The following is a 16,769-nucleotide window of genomic DNA, read 5'->3' on the forward strand; positions in this document are numbered from 1 at the left end:
ATCCAGTTTCAATCGAAATTGTATAAAGTTCATGTTATAACCAGTTCAAGTTATCTTTCATCATATATGGGTCGTACAGTCCGTGATATATGACTGCATATTGTTCCTCGTATAAATGCACACAAAAAATCAGGTTTCATCGCGTAGTAGAGTTGTCTACAGTGCTAAACTTAATTGCAGTGCAAAATTGTAGGATTTCTAATTTATGTGATCCACGTTTATATTCATATTCCTTGAAAACTCCTATAACAGTTGTAAGAGGATTGCATAATGAATTTTATACAATTTACTATCTCGTGACAGTTAAAATCGTCTAATATGAAACACAAAATCGTTGAATAGTATAGAATGATACCATTTTTTTGTCAAATCTAATTTAAATTAAAATGTCCCTTTCAGCAACTCTGGTTTTTAAAACCTAGTTCCTAAAAGATTTGAAGAATTGGGTATAAATCATGAACGCAGTTTTGACTAAAAGAAAAATCACCCAAAAAAATGGCACATACAGTCGGGTTTCACATAAACATGGGCAACGCCTTGAAAGATTTTTAATCATTGTTGATTGCATTTGCTTGAAGGTCAATGCAGATCACATGTTATTATTCCTTCGTATATGAGGCAATATTAAGTAACATACTGACATCAGAGTCTATAAAGAGATTTGGGTCAACATTGAAGACGATAAGTGACATTATATACGATTTACATGTTCATACGATTTGAGGCATTCAACAGTACTAGATAAAATTCGTTGACATGCAGCATCGTAAAATGACTCTGAGGATAGGGAATAAGAGCAGTGATCGGAACGTTGGGGGTTCGAGGCTAAACACAGCCTTGTAAAATATAATAAAGAAAAATTCCGCATCCAACCTCAATAAAATCAATACATACCAAAGAATGTAAATGGTACGCGTATTTCTCATAAAAAAATATAAATGAAATTGTTGCTACTCAATTTTATGTTTTTTTATTATTTGGAAAATTTAGGTTGTATATAATGCAAAATTCGCAGTACAGGTTACATACTGCTGCGTTTAAGTTCGTAGAGCATCGTGGTAGAATCATAATACGGGTGAAACGGAATTGTATGTATGTTTGATATATAGCAATAGAAAATCGTACTAAGTAGCAAACAGAGTTGTTCATACCTCAGATTTTATGCAAAAGGTAATTGTTATAGAATCGTAAAAAATAGAATAAAAAGTTGAATATCTTTAACTGCGCAAACCATTTTGGTACGTATATTGCCTCCACTTTGGTATTTATAAGCTCATATAGAACGTTATATACAACTTTATCAGATTGTACAAGGCTGCTTATATCTCAACAACAACTGATATATACGGACCAAATTGTTGGCTGGGTTACAAATCGCTCTAACTTTCTTCCTATCGCTCAGATCTTTATGAAAATTTGTGGAAATGTTCTCAAGATGTTGTATTTGAAATGGAAATGTTCTCAAGATGTTGTATTTGAAGATAATGTAATAATAAATTTTCCGGTTTTTTGAAAACTAAAAAGGTATATAGCATGAGCATGAGCATGATTGACCGCCCGCGGTTGCTACTCCGTTATTGCCAGATCAGCTGTAATTACACAGAGAACCAACGAATGATGCTTGGGACTAACATTCAAAACTAAAAAGGTATTAAACCCCTTAACTACCCATAATGGCATGCACTTAGAATAAGTTGGAGCACAACCAGAATCTTATTTAGGGTTGCATTGATTTAAAGATACAGCCTAGTACTCAATAAGTGTCAGTAATACCACAAAAAACTGCATTTTGATATAGTCCCAAGGCATTCAATTTAGAATACTAAATAATATAATAATATTTATTAATGTGAAGTCTTTGTAATAACTTTCGCTTTTGAATTGTGGCATTTTTTTTTTATACAGTGATAACATAAAAATAATTTTTCAGGTCCAGAGTTACAATCTCGCAATCAAAAATCAAAAAAATAAAAACTAACTTGAAGAGAAGAACTGAAACGGCATGAAAAAAAAAACTAAAAACGTTAATAGCCTCCACAAGAAGGTTCCGATTGGAAGAAACTAGAGCCGCATGTATTTTCCCGGCCTACATAACGCACATATGTCACGAAATGGACTAACAGTTAAACGACCAATAAACTATTCCACAATAGCCGTTAAGTATACGGTTCAACGAATGGATGAAAAATCACTAGCAAATAAAGCAAACATAATTGGCAGTTTCTACCAAGGTATGTGGCCCCCGTCAGCTGATGGCGGGACTGTCGGCCTGACACAGTAATTTATTGGTTTCCCATTTCCGCGTGTAGCTTTAATGAACCGACACGAAATTAATTTGAAACGACTTCCTTCGCCGATTTCGCGTCTACCTGCGTAGTGCCGAAAGCTATCATTCTCCTAATCGGCGAAGAATCAAAAAAAGGAATCTAACATGGGCAACTTTTTGTGTTGTTTCTTCGGGGCTACGTTGTGGAATGGAACTTAACAGTCGAATCCACGTTATAAAAAAATGTTTCCAACAGAATTTTCGCACGACACCAAATGGACATATTTAAAAAAGCAGATTAGATCACATATCAAATCATTTACCAGAATAACCCCCCGTTTCCACTACCAGTTTCTAATAAAATGAACAAATGGCTATCTATAAATCACGGGCCTCGGCTAAATAATTTTCAACTCAGAGTACCATCAGTCATAATTCAACATTTTAATGTATTCATTATTATTCCTTAACATTTGTATTATTACTTCTCATATTTAAATGGAGGTAGAATTATCTTGACGTGTCGATCTCACCATAGTCAAGTTCTCCCTTTCCGTGACGCGGCGTGTGTGCGTGCCTCGGCCTCCGGTGCGCCGGCACCGGGACTAAATCAGACTTGAAGCCGACCAGGAGAAGCTAAGTGCTGTAGAAATGATGTTGTGTTCGCTCATTTTATGACGGCTTGCCTTTGACTTCTTTGATGAATGCTCAGTGGGAGAGACGGCACAGGAAGTTGAAATGCATGCTGTTTTGCTGCTCGAGAACCTTTCATCGTCCATAGAGGACGAGTCGTTGGAAAAAACGAAAACTATTAGCTGTTGTAAACGCCAAACCATTCGAATCGATACTTTACATAGTTGATCCAAAAATGTAACTTGGTTCGTAATCTCTGACCTATCCCCCGAACCACAACACTCGTTCGTAATAGATGCCTGGTGAAGGTAAGCCTTTTAGGAGGCTCTCACAAGTTGTTTATTAATAATGTATAGCTGTATTTCATTCAAACAGTTTGACACTTGTCATTTGTTACTCTTTAACGTGGTTCTTTTGAAAGATCTCATATCAAGATAATGTCAGTTTCCTCTCCTACTTTTCAAGCGCGCCGGGTGACGGATTTCAGCGGCTTTACGTGTCAGCTTCTATTTTGCTCAAATTGCATGTTGAAATCGTGACAGCCCGTCAAAAGTGAACGTTCGTTTTACCTGCCCCGCGCGTCACGGTCGGTTGGTTCGTTGGCTGGTTAGTTGGTTGAGAAGTGAGACCCACCAACTGCAAATTCAGGCGTGAACGTGAGCTATATGTACCAGTCGCGTCGATTGGGGTGGCGTCAAGAGAAAAAATTCTTCACTGCGAACGAATTGTGCCGAAAATGTTTTACATTTTTGTGTTATTTAATTTGCTGTACTCAAAAAATGTGTCGTGCTTGCCAACCGTTTGGAGGAAACGCGCCAGGTTATACAGTTCTGAATTATTGATTTTGGTTTACAGAAATATGAAAAGTTATTCTTTCTAACGTTAAGTTTTAATGAATGTATCGAAGTATGAATTTTTTCAAACTTGACGAATATTAGAACTATTTCTGAGAAAAACGAAAACTATCAACGATATTGATTTCGCAAAATTGTGTCAAGATTTGTGAACTGTGATCGAAGTTTTATAGAATCGAAATTTAATCATAGTGCGCTACAGCTTGAAAAATCTGAAGTGCGATGAAATTTTTGTATGAAATGCTTAGTACCAATAGTAACCATAATTCATGAGAAATGGGGATTTTTATGTGACGTTATACTTAATGGTAATGGTTAAAAAATATTTATATTTATATATAACGTGAAAATGTACGCGTTACACGTTACAATGAAATCGATAACCAAGAAACAGCTAATTCTAGGGTTTTGTTCCTAACTATCAGACTTTGGGGCTTAAAAAACATTGTTTATTTCTCAGGTCAGGATAACTTTTGATTTAAAATCATAGACAGTTTTTTTTAAATATCCATTCGACACTGGATTCTACACCACTCAAAAAAGTTTTACTGCAATTGCTCTGCAAGAACTGAAACTAGTTTATGTTTCATTTCATTGGTCAAGAAGATCACAGTTGCAGTTCCTAGAGATTTTTATATTTGATTTCACTTACCCATCATTGACATCTGTTGTCTGTTCATATTTAATAAATAAATAAAGCTAAAGATTAAAATAATTTCAAGGATCACACTAGAAATATACAGAATGCTGTCGATGAAAAAGTCGCTTCAAAGGAATTTGAACGAAATTTTAATGTAGGTATAAATTCATGTACACTAAGGTCGTTTCTTACGCGGGGGATGCGCTCCAAATTTGTATGGGCCCGCGTAAAAAAAACCGCGTAAAAAGCGACCTTACTGTATTCAAAAAACCTGATAATATGAGTATTAGAAATACAATCGCTCATGGTTTAAATTCATTGAAGGTGTTTATTGCATTCATACTTTTGACGTAAAACTACTAAGGCAGCTCCGCAAGGGGAGTAAAACGAAAATCTAAAAACGGAACATTGGAGAAAATCCAATTTTAACTGCTTAAAAGCCGGTTAGTTTTGAAGGGATATCTTTCAATCTTGCAACAATCGATTGAAAAATTTGCTATGCAACAATTGTACTATTGAAAATTGTCTATTTTTGTTGGAACACAGACTTCGACCTCTGATTGGTCGCTTAATGCTTGCTTTCCCTAACACAATCGGCAGAATATTATACCTAGTTAACCGAGAATGCACTCCTTGGGCTTAGACCCACTTCTGCTAAAACCAATCATTTTATCAAGAGATAGTGGGAAGGACGGTTCCAAATTAGTACCTGCTAGTAGTATCAGCGGGTAGCAACAGCGGTAGTTTCAGCAACACGCAACAGCGTAATCAAATGTTGCATAACTTAGGACGCGCTACATCTTCCGTTATATTCTTCCATCCGAATCCGACAAGAAGAAAACGCATGTGAAAGACTTCAACGATCGATCTTTTTCACTGGTTCATTATGTCTAGAGTTGACTCAAACTGAGAGAATGTGAAACCCAACATAAGAGAGGAACCAAGTTAGCGAAAGGCCTCGACAGTGGTTTTCTTCGGAAGGTTTTCTGCAGCAATCTTATGCACAAACCTACCGAAGAAAACAACTGCCGAAGCCGTTCGCTATCCTAGTTGCAAATGGGCTATATAAGAGCTTGCTTATACTCAAAAAATCATTTTACCTTTGGATGGTGCAACCGTTGGACTTAATTCAGCAGCAGTGAGTTACAAAAGCAGTAGCAACAGTGGTTGGCAGCAGCGGTAGCTATCACACACTGTTTCCAAAGCTGCAAAATCGCGATCGAAATTATTTTGACCCAACAAAACTTGATTTTAGAGCCATTGTGTCTTCAGTAAAGCTGTTCTATTAATTATTCTGCATGTTATAGAAGTTACAGTTTTGTGATCAATTCACTTAACAGTGAAGAGCGAATTTTACTTTTTTCATTTTTGCATATAAAAATTTATTGAAAGTGTACTGCCACTGCTGCACACTGTTCCAAAGCTGCAAAAACGTGATCGAAGTTATTTTTACTCATAAAACGAGATTTTAGAGCCAGAGTGTGGCCCAATAAGGCAAAAAGTGTATCCTAATTCCAAAGCGCCTTTCACCTTTATCCTAGCTTAATAGTGTCTTCGGAACAATTGTTTGTGAGAATGACACGCATAATCACAAATTGTCTAAAATTATGAAAACCTTACAATATTGGAAATACAAAAACTAACTTTTTTGTGTTAAGAGATAAAGGAATAATAATTTATTCAACAAAGTTGTAGGAGAGTAAAATATATGCAACTTTTTTAACAAACAAAATTTTTATCTTCATTGAGTACAAAGTTATTGGGTATATTATATGGAAGTTACTTAAAATTTAATTTCTTGTGCTTAACTTTTGTTGGTTGCATTTAAAAAAAATATTATTCGGAGAAATTGTTCGGGCACACAAAACACACATTATTGCCAACGACCATACATCTAGCCGGACTATTCCTTACAAAATTGTATCTTATTTTAGATCATTTTTTCGATAATTTTAAGAACGTATAGGGCAAAAAGGGACAAGTAGAATCATGATGGAAATACTTTTTCTTGAAGTTAAGCTAAAGTACTACAACTCCTGTAGGTTGTATTTGTCCCAATCCGTCCATATAAGAGTACGGCGAGCATATGTTACAGTAGGTTTTCATATTAAAAAATGCTAACTTTTTCGTTTTAAGAGATAGAGGAATGGTTTTTTTTTTTTTCTTCATCTATAATTTATTTGACACGGCACAAATACAATTTAATGTTTAACGGCGCCAATTATATCTGGTAGCTTACTTTCTAAAGTATCTTAATAGCTAAAAGCAAATTTTTTATCCTCGCTGCCGACTACGAGCTGAAACTAAATCTAACTTAAAGCTAGAATGTTTTGCATTAAAAGCACTGATTTGTTGTTTGATGGTTTTCCATCGCCATAGGTAAGCAGCATATTAAATATGTTCCGCTGCTGGGCCAAGATATTACGGACTGGCATATTGGGTTGTCTCCCTCGGGACCTGAGAGTATCGTGCGGGTCTAGTTGCTGTTTCCGGATCCGGGGTCTTAACGTGTTCTTGTCGTTTGGTTGGATGTAGGCGGAAGGGAATAGAATTAAACTGGGGCGTGGATGGATTTCAGGAAAACGTATATAAGTAATGGGTTCAATGATGGCAATTTCGGTCACGGGTTTCTTTAAAACAAGTTTTATTATGTCAAAGCCAACGTTTCAAGGATATATTTCCTCGTCCTCAGGGCAACTACGATTAACAATTTACAATTTACATAAATTAGTCACACGAATTAAGTTATTACATACACAACTTACAAACAAAACAAACAAGTTCTCGTCAAAATATGGTGCATTGGTGTGAAATTGCTTTAGGTTAACTGCACTACACTATGGATATAAAATATACAAAATATTAATTGGTTTGTGACTTTTCAAAATATAAAAAAAAACGCAAACGGATGAGCTACACTTACACAGTATCTTCCAACACACATCACACACGATTAAAGCCGTCGGGAAATGTTGCGTCAAAACGGGGAGAAATAATGTTGCAAGACAGAGATAGAGAGTGCTAGAGACTGTAGTAGTCTGCATCAACATGTGAGAGATCGTAGCGTGCCGGAGTAAGCGATGCTTAAGTTGTTCGTGTCCGTTCTATAATTTATTGCGGATCTGTCACATGCGATGTAACACATTTCTAACACCTGTAATGCTTGAATCCTGTCATCCGAAGTTAAAATTCTAGTGTTGGCTATATTGAAACTGTGATTCTCTTCTATCGCATGCTTCATCAACGCCGTCTTTTTTAACTCATCTTCCCTTCCCTCCCTCTCAGTGCTAGAATCTCTATACTGTTCGTAGCGTTTTATGAGAGAGCGGTGCGCGGCAAGACGGTTCTTCAGTTGCTGTGTAGTCATACCAATGTATGAGCTATCGCAGTCTGCACACGGGATACGGTATATAACGTTTCTTTTTGAAAGATGCGAAGAAGAGTCTTTGAGTTTCGTGAAAAGTAGTCTGTTGGTTTTGACGCATTTGAAACTCAGACTGATATTTTCATGGTTCTTTTTAATGCTGCGTGCAAGTGCGGGTGTGAGGCCGTCAACATGGTGCAAAGATCGATATACTTTTGGTTCCGAGTTTACTTCCTCAACAACGTTATTCGTGCTTTGGTTGATAAATCTGTTGATTAACCGATTTATCAGTGAGCTCGGATAGTTGTTGGTAAGCAAGTGCTCGCGTACTATCTGCTTATTTTCCGTGAGCGATTTGTTCGTCGATAATCGAAACACTCTCCCAATAAAACCGGTTGCCGTATTCAATTTCTGTGCCAGTGGGTGCATCGAGAGAAAATTAAGAATTCTCCCGGAAGCGACAGGTTTCTTATACCACTCGGTCACGATTTTTTGTTCGTTGGTTCTAATAAGAACCATATCTAAATGCGGTAAACGGTTTTCAAACGCACGATCCTGAACGTCGAAATCAGCGATAGTTTTCACAAAATCAAAACGCTAGAGAAAACGAAAGCTACCCTCACGAGCAAAATCACGCAAGTATCCCCCTCTAACACATACACACATTTCTTCGAGCACCAGGAAACATTCTTTCAAAGAAAATGTCGATCGTTGCAGATTACGACAAGCCGCAAATTTCAACGTCTCTACAAAAGAGTTGAAATTGAAAAAGCAAACAAACTCAAAACGAACGATTCATGGGTTAAAAACATCACAGATGTGGTTATTCCCCAAGAAACGATGGTTCTTTTGGGCTATGGTCCCAAGTTCGCCTTGCCGTTGGAAAATAATCAAGAAATTCCATATTTCAAGATTATCGCGGACTTGGAATCAATTCTACAGTCCGAAAGAGATGAGAGTTTGCAAATGGTTTGTCGCAATCAGTACATCAACATAATTCAAAATCATATGAACAGGCTAAAGAACGGTGGTCATACATCACCACCAGACACTATCAATCGTTTTTTGATCGAAGCATTCCATGTCAGCAAAAAGTTCATCCGAGAAAATCCAGACTTATGTGTTGTAACCGCCGATAAGGGTAATAAAACAGTTATAATGAAGAGAGAAGATTATGAGAGCCCTTATTGACGACATCGACACATACGAAAGGATCGACGCGGATTGGACAAGCAAAATTCAAACGAAAAATAACACGCTGGTGAAATCACTATTTGACCAAAAAATGATTGATCAACCCACCAAGAATCGGCTAACTACATACAACGCGACTTGCCCTAAAATTTATGGACTACCTAAGATTCATAAAGACGGCAATCCACTGAGGGTCATACTGTCATGCATAAACTGCCCAACATATGATCTCTCAAAATACCTTGCTAGCATTCTGCATCATTCGATAGACCACGAGAAATATAACGTACGCAACTCATATGAGTTCTGTACTAGTGATGGGAAATATCGCCCAGAACGGACATCGATAACAATCGATAATTCCGGGACTTTTATCGATATTATCGATAAGTATCGATAATTTGACAGCTAACGTTTGCGGTGAAAAAATTTTTTTGAGATGATGAAAAAAAACTATTTCAGATGGCGATGAAAAAAAAACTATGATAGATAATTGAGTTGGATAAATTTCCCATGGAAGGTTGTCATGTTAGCTTCCTCACAAAAAATATTACGTCCTTGTGTGCAGCCTTTCGACAGTTAACCGGAACATTCGCCATGGCGGACGAAAACATGCGTGTAGCCTTGTTTTCAAAGACGCTCCAAAGGATTCAGAATAAAATTCTGAAAATGATTTTGAAGCGTCCTCCTTGGTTTGGTACACTCGAATTACATAGACTTACTGGTGTTGAACCATTAGAAGCTATGTCAAATAAAATTATTAACAATTTTCGACAAAAATCGTTGCAATCCTCAATTGCTACGATAAGCTCTCTTTATAGCCAATAAGTTAGCATTTAAGTTAGTTGTAAGTTTACTTCCCCTTTTCTGACAAGTAGGTTTAAATCCCTACGAATGATAAGTCCTAATTGCGAAAGCAAACAAATCCTAACAATTAAAATTACAAATTTCTAACAGTGTTGAGAAGTCACCATTTGTGATTGGACACACATACTCATTATTTACTAATATTTATCATAAATACTTAAGCTACTAACGAATCCCCCCTTAAAAAAAAAAAAAAAGCCTTGTTTTCAAGTTTTTTTTTCGTTTTTTTTAATTCCTCCTCCGTTTTCGAGACAAAATTGTTGGAATAGATCTTGCGCTTCAAACTTGCCCAGAAATTCTCGATGGGAAGCAGCTGGGGGACATTGAGCGGATTCGCCGACTTCGGTACCACATCAATATTCAGCCGCTCCATCTTCTCCAACGATCGCTACGAATAGTTGGCCGACGTCAAATCTGGCCAGAACACCGTGTCTTCGCGCTTATGGTATTTCTTGATGAACGACGCAACTTCTGTCAGGCACTTCGTACTCAGGGATGCCACATGTACAGATTAATCTGTATTTTACAGATTTTTGGCCGAAGTAACGGTACAGAATCTGTATATACAGATATACAGATTTTCGTCGAAAAGTACAGATTTACAGATTTTTCGAAATTGACATTAATTTTAAAAAACAATCCAAATTTTATTTCATTAAATATTGAGCAAATTGAACATATTTTCAACTCCTCACACGTTTTAAGCTAAAAATTTCGTTTATGTACCATAAAAACTCAAAAAATACAAAGTTCTTTGTGTTTAAACAACACAGATTTTTTTTACAGATATTTTTGTTCCAGATACAGATGTTCAGATTTTTTCAAGGGAAAACACAGATTTAAATGTGACAACCCTGTTCGTACTATAAATTTCCCCGTTCACGGCCAGCCCGGAGCGAAAGAAGAGCAATTTTGACATCCCTTTCCCGCTGATAGACAGCAACAGCCGCACCTTCTTGGGGAACTTGGTCTGTGAAATAAACCTTACCTCGATGATCACTTCCTTCGTGGGGGAGGTAAAATACGGAGAGCCCTGCTAGTCGTTGCCATCCAGGGTGAGATAGGTCTAGTCGTCCAATACCACTGCCGCGTCGCGATTCGCCGGGAAAATTGACTTGACCATCTTCAACCGCTGTCGCTGCGTCATTGCCTGCAGCTCCAAGACCAGTGGACGGGACTGCCGCTTCCTACATGTATGTCCATGTTCTCCAGATGCTTTTTCACTGTTTTAGAGCACGCACCAATCTCTCTGCCAAGTGCACGCAGCGATTAAGCCACTTTTCCCTCGGTCTTCCTCTTCAGCATCCTTGGAAGCTTCTTGTCGCTCAGGGTCGTTAGCCGTCCGGAATCGGGCTTTCTTTCGATGCTCTGATCGTTGTCCAATAGTGTCAAGATGTTGTAGATGCCAAAACCGACATACGCGGGGTCCACATAGTGCCGCACGATGTCCGTTTTTGACGCGGCGGGGTACCGTTCTTTGAACGCGAACACTTCTGAACGGAGTAGCTTCACTTTTTTCGCCATCACAGTTAGAGTTTGACTGATAGGGCTGTCAATTTAATTTTTGCTAACTCATGGGTTACTATTTTTTAGTTTTTAAATAGTTTATTTGACACGGCACGATACAATTTATGTTTAACTGAGCCAAGTACATTTTTTTAAATTCTAAATTAGCAGGGAAAAGAGGGAGGCCTTTTCTTTATTCTCGCGGCCGACTGCGAGCTAGTGGGGATTTAGGGTGAGAGGAGGGGAGTTACAATTTTGATTTTAACTATATTGAGTTACACGATTTATTTATTTGTACATGGCTAAGCAGTGATGTTCTATTTGAGCAGTTTGGACTGAGGTGTCTGCGTGAACATAAAGATGCCGAGTCTTCGTTTGAGTGTCTCCAGCTTAGTGTATCATCTTCTTTCAGCGTGTAGCGGGAATGGTAATCTAACAAATAGATAGAAGAGTTTCATATTTTAATACCAGCGTGTTTCATGAACACGTATAGCTGTATCATGTACTGGAGATCACCGCTTCCCAGAATGTCTCTAACGGGTACGTTCGGTTGTTTTCCTCGGGCCCGAAGGGAATCTATAAGCTCAGACCTAACACCACAGTATTCGGTACACGACCAAACAACATGCTCGATGTCATGGTAGCCATCGCCACAAACGCAGTGATTACTGTCTACAAGCCCTATACGAAAGAGATGCGTGTTTAACGTATAGTGATTGGACATAAGTCTGGACATCACGCGAATGAAGTCCCGACCTACATCCAACCCCTTGAACCATGCTTTCGTCGATACCTTAGGAAAAATGGAATGTAGCCACCGTCCCAGTTCATCTGAGTTCCATGATGATTGCCAACTGTTGAGTGTTCTCTGACGCAAAATGCTATAAAATTCATCATAAGCAATTGGTCTTTCATAAATATCGCCGTCAATAGCACCCACCTTAGCTAAAGAGTCAGCCTTTTCGTTACCCGGAATCGAGCAATGAGAAGGGACCCACGCTAAGGTAACCTGGTAATTTTTATCTGTTAAAGCACTTAAAAACCGCCGTATTTTCCCCAGGAAAAACGGGGTGTGCTTCACAGTCTTCATCGATCGCAGAGCCTCAATGGCACTGAGACTATCTGTGAAGATGAAGTAGTGGTCTATGGGTAGGGTTTCGATGATTCCAAGAGAGTACTGAATAGCAGCAAGTTCTGCGACGTACACGGAAGCAGGAGCATCGAGTTTGTAGGAGGCGGTAAAATTTTCGTGGAAAACACCGAAGCCAGTGGACTCATCTAGATTAGATCCGTCAGTGAAAAACCTTTTATCATAACTAACATGTTTAAACTTATTGGAAAAAATCTTAGGGATCTCTTGGGGTCGCAATTGATCCGGGATACCAGAAATGTCTTGTTTCATGGTGGTGTCGAAGAATATAGCATTATTAGAAGTAGCTAAAAGTGCGACATTGGAGGAATCGTATGAAGAAGGATTAATATCTTGAGCCATATAGTCAAAATATAAAGTCATAAATCTGAATTGAGATTGAAGGTCGACCAACCTCTCGAAATTTTTAATTACTAATGGGTTCATAACTGTGCATCGAATTAGCAACCGGTAAGAGAGATTCCAAAAACGATGTTTCAACGGAAGAATACCCGCTAACACTTCAAGACTCATCGTATGGGTCGACTGCATGCAACCCAAGGCAATACGCAAACAACGATATTGTATTCTCTCTAATTTTATAATGTGCGTGTTCGCGGCGGAGCGAAAGCAGAAACAACCGTACTCAAGAACTGACAATATCGTTGTTTGGTATAACCTTAGAAGGTCTCCTGGGTGAGCACCCCACCAAGTTCCGGTAATCGTACGAAGAAAATTAATCCTCTGTTGGCATTTTTGTGTCAGATACCTAATATGACAAGCCCAGGTGCATTTGGAGTCGAACCAGACCCCGAGATATTTAGCGACTAAAACCTGAGAGATCGTTTTACCCGTTAGTAGGAGCTGCAGCTGAGCTGGGTTATGCTTCCTAGAAAAAACGACCAGCTCAGTTTTCTCCGGAGAGAATTCGATACCCAGCTTAAGAGCCCATTCAGACAAATTGTCTAAGGTATCTTGCAATGGTCCTTGCAGATCGCTAGCCTCGCTACCAGTAATGGATACAACGCTATCGTCTGCAAGTTGCCTTAGCGTGCATGAATTTGCAAGACATTCATCGATGTCATTGACGTGAAAATTATATGAGAGAGGACTTAAACATGAGCCCTGGGGGAGGCCCATGTAACTAATTCGGGAAGTTGTCGAATCGCCATGTGAGAAATACATATGCTTTTCTGACAACAAATTGAGCAAAAAGTTATTCAAATTTGGTGAAAGTCCCTGCGAATGAAGTTTCGCGCTTAAAACTTCTACAGAGACAGAGTCAAAAGCCCCCTTAATATCCATGAACGCAGAAGCCATTTGCTCTTTTTGAGCAAAGGCTAGTTGAATTTCAGTAGAAAGCAACGCTAGGCAATCGTTCGTCCCTTTGCCCCGGCGAAAGCCAAATTGAGTATCTGAAAGTAACCCGTTTGTTTCGACCCATTTGTCTAACCGTAAGAGGATCATTTTCTCCATTAATTTCCGGAGGCAAGAGAGCATCGCAATCGGCCTATATGAATTGTGATCAGAGGCAGGTTTCCCGGGTTTCCGAATAGCAATGACTTTTACCTCCCTCCAATCATGCGGAACAATATTTAGCTCAAGAAACTTGTTGAACAAATTCAACAAGCGTCTTTTTGCAGAGTCGGGTAGATTCTTCAACAGGTTGAATTTTATTCTATCTAACCCTGGAGCCTTATTGTTGCACGACAGGAGAGCCATTGAAAATTCCAACATCGAAAATGGAGGCTCTTCCGTAGTTACTAATAACGCGTCGCGAAAGGTTTTCTGTTCCGGTACAGAGTCTGGACAGACCTTTTTGGCAAAATCGAGTATCCAGCGATCTGAATACTCCTCGCTTTCATTCGAAACGTCACGGTTCCGCATGCGCCTGGCGGTATCCCAAAGAGTGCTCATCGCTGTTTCCCTGGACAACGCGTTTACGAACCGCCGCCAGTACCCGCGTTTTTTCGCCTTTACTAAGCTCTTCATCTGCCTGCCCAGTGCCTCGTACTTTCGAAGCAGGTTGACAGTGCCGTACTCCCGGTAGTCCTTATACGCCGCGGACCTTCGCGCGTACAGCTCAGAGCACTCTTTGTCCCACCATTTGTTGGGAGGGCGCTGTCTAATCGTTACCCCTGGTATCGGTTTCGTCTGAGCTTGAGTCGCGGCGTCGATTATCAAGCCAGCTAAGAACGCGTATTCTTCCTCCGGAGGAAGTTCCTCGTGAGTCTCGATAGATTGCGCTATAATAGACTCATAACACTTCCAATCAATATTACGTGTAAGGTCGTAGGAAATATTGATTGGGTTCGGGGGAGTTGAACCATTAGCAATTGATATAACGATTGGAAGATGATCACTACCGTGGGGATCGTTGATTACTTTCCACCGGCAATCTAACGCTAGTGATGTCGAGCAAAGGGATAGGTCAAGCACGCTTTCACGTGCTGGAGGATTAGGTACACGTGTCGCTTCCCCAGTATTCAAAACTGTCATATTGAAGTCGTCGATCAAGTTACAGATTAAAGAAGATCGGTTGTCGTCGTACAGCGACCCCCATAGCGAACAGTGAGAATTAAAAGCTCCCAATATCAAAAAAGACGCGGGAAGCAACTCTGCTATATCAGTGAGATGCTTCTGTTCAATCCGCGCGGATGGAGGCATATATAACGAAACAAGGCATAGGTCTTTTCCATTCATATTCGTTTGAATGGCAACGACTTCAATATTCGAGATCGAGGGGAGGTCGATTCGGAAGAAGGAATAGCACTTTTTAATCCCTAAAAGTACCCCTCCACCGTGTGAGTCTCGATCTCGACGAATAATGTTAAAATCGTGGAAATTGAGTTGATCGTTTGAATTGAGAAAAGTTTCACAGAGCGCAAATGCGTCACAATTGTATGTATTGATTAAATGAGAAAATAGATCGAATTTGGGGATGATACTTCTGCAATTCCACTGTAATACAGTGATAAAATTCCTAACCTCTTTCGCCGTATTAGTCATCGAAAGATATGATAGCTGAAATGAGGGGCCAAGTTGCTGCTAGTTGCATCAAAAAGGTTTTCACTGTAGGAAGAAGGGCAAGAAGAATATTTCGTAGGGGATCTGGTATGTTGAATGTTTTAAATATCCAGTCCACAATATCAGAAAATTTTATGAACCCTGTTTCTTTTTTATCTTCTGATCGAGAAATGGGTGCACGAGGGGTTTTTGGTGCCCCAGGAAGCGGTGGGTACTCCTGGTTTGATTTAAAATTAAAACCGGGAGGTACTTGCTTCGGTTTTTCTTCACCGCTTCCTTTTTGTGTTGGCTTATCGGTCATTCCGCTAAGGGTTATCTTGCGACCTTTGCGAGAAAGATTAGGAGAGTTGATCATTCTCCTCTTCCTAGATCCTTCTGGCATGGCATAAGAACACCCTTCGACGGGATCGTCAGATGTACCCTCATCGGTTGGCAAAAAGGAAAAGATGTTTGCTGTCGAGGGTGGCTCAGCACTCTTCGGCATTTCTGCGAAAGAGCGCTTTGATCGTTCCTTGAGGGAACGCTTTATTTTTTCCTCGCGCTGTTTGTACGCGGGACACGCCGAAAGGTCATGCCGAGTTCCCTCGCAGTAAAGACACTTTTCAGTATCCTCACTGCAAGCGGTCTCAGCATGATTGCCTCCGCACTTGCTGCAGCGTGCCTTGTTGCAGCAGTAGGTGGCTGTATGACCTAACTGCTTGCAGTTTTGGCAATGCATGACCCGCGGTACGAACAGGCGTACAGGCAGACGAACCCTGTCCAAAGAGATGTAGTTCGGCAGTGCGGATCCGGCGAATGTTACACGGAAGGAATCCGAAGGGAAGAATTTCTTCTTCCCTTCTTCGATGGATACTGAATGCAATTGCTTGACATCCAGTATCTTTACATCTTGAATCAGGGGGTTCTTGAAGCAGCCAACCCCGTGACGCAAAATGTCATCGACCGTGAGGCTTCCTTCGGTAACCACACCGTCGATCTCCACGTCCTTGGCAGGGATGTACACGCGGTACTCTCTCGTGAAGAGCTCGTAGCTAGCAATTGCGTTTGCTTGCTTCAAGCTACTCACAACAACTCGCAGTTTGTTCGGTCTAACCTTTGTAATTTCGGTTACGTCCGAAAACTGTTTTGCCAGGTCCTTGCCGATTTGAATTATATTTAGAGGCTTCTTTATGGGCCTGAAGTAAACTACGAACGGACCTTTCGAAGCATCTGGGTAAGCTTTCACCCGTGTTGCCGGTACCCTTGGTACGGGGCTAGGTAGCGGGGAAGGTAGAGGGGAATTGATGGGG

The sequence above is a fragment of the Wyeomyia smithii genome, chromosome 3 (genome assembly GCF_029784165.1).
Source record: "Wyeomyia smithii strain HCP4-BCI-WySm-NY-G18 chromosome 3, ASM2978416v1, whole genome shotgun sequence".
In the NCBI taxonomy this organism is placed as follows: Eukaryota; Metazoa; Arthropoda; class Insecta; order Diptera; family Culicidae; genus Wyeomyia; species Wyeomyia smithii.